Source organism: Myotis daubentonii, chromosome 2 (genome assembly GCF_963259705.1).
Source record: "Myotis daubentonii chromosome 2, mMyoDau2.1, whole genome shotgun sequence".
In the NCBI taxonomy this organism is placed as follows: Eukaryota; Metazoa; Chordata; class Mammalia; order Chiroptera; family Vespertilionidae; genus Myotis; species Myotis daubentonii.
Window position 1 is genome coordinate 98,606,370 of NC_081841.1, and position 7,177 is coordinate 98,613,546.

Sequence of the window (7,177 nt, forward strand, 5' to 3'; positions counted from 1 at the left end):
CTAGACAGGCCCTTGTAGTTTAGGAGAGAAAAACGCAGAGGTAACAACGTCCTTGGGGGCGGCGGGGGGGGGGGGGGGGGGGGGAGGGGGGGGAGGGGGGATCGTGGGGGGGATAGGGAAAGCATGGGCATGTTCCCAAGAGGGAGAACATGCCTATTGCTGTGTGTTTTTTATTTTTTTGTTAATCCTCAACCGAGGATATTTTTTCCATTGATTTTTAGAGAGAATAGAAGGGAGAGAGAGAGAGAGAGAGAGAGAGAGAGAGAGAGAGAGATGAGAGAGACACATCAATTGGTTGCCTCCTGCAACCCAGGTACGTGCCCTTGACCAGGAATCCAATCTGCAACACTTCTGCCAAGGCTCTAACCACTGTGAGATAGTGTATTTTTAAATTTTTTTTTTATTATTGATTTCAGAGAAGAAGGGAGAGGGAGAGAGAGATAGAAACATCACAGATTAGACAGAATCATTGATTGGCTGCCTCCTGCACGCCCCACACTGAGGATACAGCCCACAACCCAGGCATGTGCCCTGACCAGGAATCAAACCGTGACTTCCTGGTTCATAGATCAATGCTCAACCACTGAGCCATGCCGCCTGGGCTGCAGTGTGTTTTTTATTTTTTTATTTCTATTGTCTTTTTTACAGAGAGGAAGGGAGAGGGATAGAGAGTTAGAAACATCGATCTGCTGCCTCCTGCACACCCCCTACTGGGGATGTGCCTGCAACCAAGGTACATGCCCTTGACCGGAATCGAACCTGGGACCCTTCAGTCCGCAGGCCGACGCTCTATCCACTGAGCCAAACCGGTTAGGGCTGCAGTGTATTTTTTAAATGTGGCCCATGGGGACAAGACCAGCTACGTAACTTGCAAGACCCGTATAAACAAGAGGCCTCTTGTTCAAAGTTATTAAGAACTTCAAGTCTGCGATGAAAGAGCATTAAACCTAGTGTGGGGTCCTTTTGAGTACAGAGCCCTGTGCAATTGCACAGGCTGTGGGTCCATGAAGCCCAGCCTGTGAGGAGCCCATAACATCAGAATCTCTGAAATCTGACTGGTGAAGGCCTGATTTCTGGGTCCTACCAGAGGATTAGTGAATTGGAATCTCTGGGGATAACGTTTGGGAACCAACAATCTTAACAAGATTCCCAGAGGTTGGTTTTGTACATAAAAGTTTGAAAACCTATTTTCTTCATTTGCTTGGGAAGTGGAAAAAGCAATTCTGTATTTTAAAAGTATTTGGCTTGCTTTCCTAGGTAGCTATAGGAGGCAGCTGAGAGCATCTACCTTGCACTAAGGGCTTTCTTTTCTGCTCTTTCACACTCTTTATTCTTAAAAAAAAATTTTTTTAATTTTTATTTATTGATTTTTTTTTCTTTTTTTCTGGCATCAGTTCTACCAATTGGCTTTCTCAGCAGTGCCTGTCACAGGCATCTGAAGACCATCGTGAAAATAGACATCACCTGCCTATTTATTGATTTTAGGGAGAAAAAGGGAGGGAGAGAGAAACATCGATTTGTTGTTCCACTTATTTATCCATTCATTGGTTGATTCTTGTATGTGCCCTGATGGGGGATTGAACCCACAACCTTGGTGTATCAAGGCAATGCTCTAACCAACCAAGCTAAGGGCTCACACTCTTTATTATTCTTTCTTCCCTTTCCTTTCCAATTCTGTGTTTGTTTGGGACCTGTCAGCTGGCCCCCAGGCGTGGTTAAACTTGATTGATGATACCCAAGGCATATAAATTATTTAACAAAGAGAAAGTTCAAGAGGAAGGAGTAAGACTTTTGATTGTCTGGGCACTTTTTCTACAGGAATTATGTCTTTTCTGTCAGAGCCCCCTTTTCTAAACCAGTTTGTTTTTCCTTCAAACACAACAGAAAAGGGCGGGGTGAGGGGGGGGCGTGGCGGGGATATCAGACAAATAAAGCTATTCGAACAATGCTAATTCCACAGTCTCACCCTCAGTGACTATTTGGTCACATTCATAGGGCCAGTTCGGTTTCCTCAACACCAAATGCCTGCCAGTTCTTGAAACTTATTTCTGCAAATTGTCACTTGACCGAATTGCAACACCAAGGGCTCAGTAGTTCATCCTGAGTAACGTGAAGAAATACTTTTATCAAGTTACCCTAAGCACTTGGTTGTAAATTCTGAATTTAACTGTATATCATTAAGATAGTTCAAGGTTAATAAACCTCATTAAGTTATGGATTTTGAAGTTTGGCTAAAAAAAATGCTCTTCTTTTTCTCACAGTTTCTGTGTGTAAGTTATTCCTTAAGTAGTCACTAAGCAGAACAAATGCTGTCTTGAATTTTTCCTTATTTAAAAGGTACTTTGAAATTACTTATAAAACTTTTTCTTTATTGATTTTAACTTCTTATTAAAAATATATGTTTTTATTGATTTTAGAGACAGAGGAAGGGAGAGGGAGATTAAAAACATCGATGAGCCTGGCTGGCATGGCTCAGTGTTGAGTGTCAACCTATGAACCAGGTCATGGTTCCATTCCTGGTCAGGGCACATGCCTGGGTTGCGGACTCGATCCCCAGTGGGGGCATGCGGGGGCCTGCTGGAAGCAGCAGATCAATGATTCTCTATCATTGATGTTTCTCTCTCTCTGTCTCTCCCTCTTCCTTCCTCTCTGAAATCAATAAAAACATACTTTAAAACACCTTTGAGAAGTAAATACCAATCATCTACCTCCTTTACACGCCCTACTGGGGATTGAGCCTGAAACCCAGCCAAGTGCCCTGACCAGGAATCGAACCAGCGACCTCTTGGTGCATAGGATTATGTTCAATCCACTGAACCACACCAGCCAGGCTGATTTTAACTCCTATTTCCTATTCTCCCCACCAAAGCTTCTTTACTCTCTCTATATTTTTTAAATATATTTTATTGGTTTTTCACAGAGAGGAAGGGAGAGAGATAGAAAGTTAGAAACATCGATGAGAGAGAAACATTGATCAGCTGCCTCCTGCACATCTCCCACTGGGGATGTGCCCACAACCCAGGTACATGCCCTTGACCGGAATCGAACCTGGGACCCTTCAGTCCGCAGGCCGACGCTCTAGAATCCACTGAGCCAAACCGGTTTCGGCTACTCTATATTTTTAAAGTAATAAAATCTTTTTTGTTTCTATTCTTGTAGCAAGTGAGAGACTAAATGGAAACAATCCGTTATAACTTTGAAATATCATACAACCCTGGAGTTCTTAAAAATATTTTTTCTGCCCTGGCTGGTGTGGTTCAGTTGGTTGGGCATTGTTCTGTGCAACAAAAGATTGCCGGTTTGATTCCTGGTCAGGGCACATGCTCAGGTTGTGTGGGCTCCATCCCCGGTAGGGGTAGTGCCGGAGGCAGCTTTTTTATGTTTCTCTCTCTCTCTCTCTCTCCTTCTTCTTTCTCTCTCTCAAAATTAATAAAAATTTTTGTTTGTTTTTTATTTTGGGAAAGTACTTAATATGCACAGAACTCTTACAATTCAATAATCAGAAGGGAAAAAAAACGCAAATTGTTGAAATAGGCAAAACATTTAAACAGGTATATCACAAGAGTAAAGATAAGAATGGTCAATAAGCCCATTAAAAAGTTTCAACATCGGCCTGGCCAGCTTGGCTCAGTGGGTGAGCATTGACCTATGAACCAGGGTAACTTTTACTTGGTTGTTAGAGCTTGTCTGCTGTTTCTTTTTAAATATATTTTTATTGATTTCAGAGAAAGGGAGGGAGAGAGGGAGATAAAACATAAATGAGAAGAATCATTGATCAGCTGCATCCTGCATGCCTCCTACTGGGGATCGAGCCTGTAACCGGGCCTGTGCCCAGACCAAGAATCAAACCCAGATCTCCTGGTTCATAGGTTGACACCCAACCACTGAGCCACGCTGGCCATACATGTCTGCTATTTCTTAAAATTAACTGGCCTGGTCCTAGCTGTTTGGCTCAGTGGATAGAGAATTGGCTGGAGGACTAAAGGGTCTTGGATTCGATTCCATTCAAGGGCACTTACCTTGGTTGTAGGCTCGATCCCCAGCCCCTGTCAGGGTGCATGTAGGAGGCAACCAATTGATGTGTCTCTCTTTCTGGTATATCGATGTTTCTCTCTCTCTCTCTGTCTCTCCCCCTCCCTTCCACTCTCTCTAAAATCAATGGAAAAATATTGTTGGGTGAGGATTAACAAACTAACTGGCCTAAAAGAATTCTAACCCAAAAAGACATATTTTGGGGTGACAAATTCTGTTTCCCTACATTTCCTAGGCCACAAACTCATACAGCATATTACTATACCAAATACTATAGGCAACTGTATCACAATGGTATGTGTGTAATGCATTGTGATACAACATTTAGAGGTCTATGATTTATGACCTCATTAGGTGATAGGAATTTTTTAGTTCCATTATAATCTTATGGGAGCACCATGGTATATGTGGTCCCTCATGACTTAAACATCAAAACAATTGAAAAAAATGGGATTTTCAAGGGAGACTGGAGGAACCAAACTTCCATCTTGGGTCTCCTATGGGATATTTAATTTACAACCACTGTTTCCCTAAACAATATACCATAGAAGTTTTTTTAATCACCTATTTTACAAAGCTTCCTTGCAATTTAGCATAAAAACAAATCTTTTTATGTACTCCAATGACACTTCTGGAACACCCTAAAGTTATTCTTACATATACTGAGATTTTAATCCTTAAAGCACCAATTTCTAAGAAAACAATGAAAAAGAAAATAAACCCTCTCAATTTCTAGATGAAAACAAGAAGTAAATAATTAGCATTCTTTATCTTAGCAGATTTATGAAGACATTTTATAACCTCTAGACATATTTCACAGACATCAAAGTCAGTTATTAATATGAACTTATTTTTGTAAACTTGGGTAAAATATAAATATTACACTTATATCAACAACTTGAAAGAGGTGTCTGTTCTACTTAAATCACCAAACTTAAACTAGCTTTTGTTTACTAAGAATTAATCTTAGATCATGTGAACTTGAAAAGCACTAGTTAGTTTCTATTTCCGAGAATTTTAAAAATGCTTACAAGGGCCTGATTTTAAATTAATTTTAATAATATCATCTGAAGGTAAAAAGTTATTTCATATTTATTTATTTATTTTTAAATATATTTTTATTGATTTCAGAGAGGAAGGAAAAGGGAGGGGTTAGAAACACCAATGATGAGAATCGTTGATTGGCTGCCTCCTGCACGCCCCCTACTGGAGACCAAGCCCACAACCTGGGCATGTGCCCTTGACTGGAATCAAACCCAGGACCCTTCAGTCCACAGGCGGATGCTCTATCCACTGAGCCAAACCAGCTAGGGCACATTAACAATATGGATAGATACATGCAGATAGATGCAGAGACATTTTAGCCATGAATAGTTGTATCAAAACTGTTTTGGAAGAAACTCACTAGTTTATATAAGATTAGTTGGATCTAAATTTTGTTTTGGAGGCACTTAGAGTTTATATCTGTCCTTAACGAGCCCAGTTTCAAATTACCTTCTCCCTTTAAAATAAGGACAGCTGTTGTTAATACCTTAAAAGAATTGGGCTGACATCATAGGCTGATCCATTTTATAGCAAGCTTTTTCTAATTGTGCACACAAAATATTAATGTAGAAGTACCAAAGGGTCCTTTTCTTGGCCATCTTAGTACTAATGGGAGACTGACTGTCCTTCGGCTCAAAGGCGTGATTTTCCTGTGAGATCTGTAGGGTCTCAACAAAGTTCTAGGAAGAAGCAGCCTTTACCAGTATGTGCACATCTCCAGATGATTCAAATGCAGTGACTATCCCTTGTCAAACCTAAGTACATCCTAGCTTGTTGAGAATTTTTATAATAATTTACTGAGCCACAGAGGCTATGCCTAGAAACAAGATCTCCACAGACAAACATAAACCTTCCAAGAAATCAGGTTGTAGCTTTTCTATGCATTTGAAATTAAGAAGGGAACATAAGGATGATTACATGAAGGAGGGAGAAAGCAAGGCAAGGATCAAATTACAGGACAGTCAAGAAGATTATGTGCTCTCTAGATGTGGTCATGCTTTAGAAGAGGTCTGAAAGCAGGCATTTCAAAGGCATGTTAACCTAGATGCACAGGAACAATGGACAAGGCTTGCTTAAGCCTTTCCTAAGGAACTTACAGGTGTGGGGCATGACTACCCACCTGGTCCTGCCTCGTCAGGAATTTATGATCAGATCACCCTGTGAGGTCACTTTCTGTCTACACCCTGTAGGACTGTTTCATGCCCTGGAGGAAATTTTTCCTTATGAACCCCACAAAAATTCTTACTCACCTGAGAATACCTGAGCCAGGGCCAGTGAGAATTTACTGGATGCCCCCAGAACTGTGATGCTTCCCAAGGCAGACCCTTCCCTCAGGGCATTTTGCCCCTCATGAAGAACTCTCCCTTCTGCTGGCTTTTTAGGTTTCAGTGTGTTACCTTACTGGATGCCTTAAGGAGCCCATCTCACCACTCGAATTCGAGAATCTGCAACAACTATTGTCACCCCACTGGCTATTCCGGCTGGGAAAGCAAGTGTCATATCTATTTTGGAGCTAAAAAGAATTGGGTCTCTCATTTAACCAGCAAAGATTCTCAACCCTTATTCATTTTGATGATTTTAAAAAATTGATTTTAGAGACTAAGGGGGAGAGAGAGAGAGAGAGAGAGAGAGAGAGAGAGAGAGAGAGAGACATAGATTTGTTGTTCCACTTACTTATGCATTCATTGGTTGATTCTTGTATGTGCTCTGACCCGGCATCAAACCCACAACATTGTGGTATCAGGGCGATGCTCTAACCAACTGAGCTACCCTGCCAGGGCTTGATGATTTTCTAAGAACAGGTCAAATAAAGTTAGGACCTGCTACTTAAAGCAAGAAGGTCTGGGATTCCGAGGAAAAACTCACTCGAGTTCACCTAATGCAAAGCGGGGAGCCAGTGGGGCAAAATGGGCCCTTGCTGGTATCTAGCACCAGTTCTGAGTCCGCAGGGTGGCTCTGGGTGGGTTTTCTCATGAGACAGGCCAATAAGCCAGAACAAGCAAAATAGGGAAACGGAGACAGTTAAACAAGCAGTTTGCAGCCATCTAGTAAATCCTACCTTCCCTAAACCAGAGACACTTAAAAGCAAGTTGTTTGCACT

General features: G+C 41.5%; 1 non-coding gene across 1 annotated transcript; it reads right to left on the bottom strand.

Annotated features, from left to right (window-relative positions):
- Positions 1-1,381: 1,381 nt before the first annotated feature.
- On the bottom strand, positions 1,382-1,469 carry LOC132228983 (small nucleolar RNA SNORD35). Its single transcript, XR_009451567.1, has one exon. It is a non-coding gene; the product is annotated as a small nucleolar RNA SNORD35 (small nucleolar RNA).
- Positions 1,470-7,177: the final 5,708 nt, after the last annotated feature.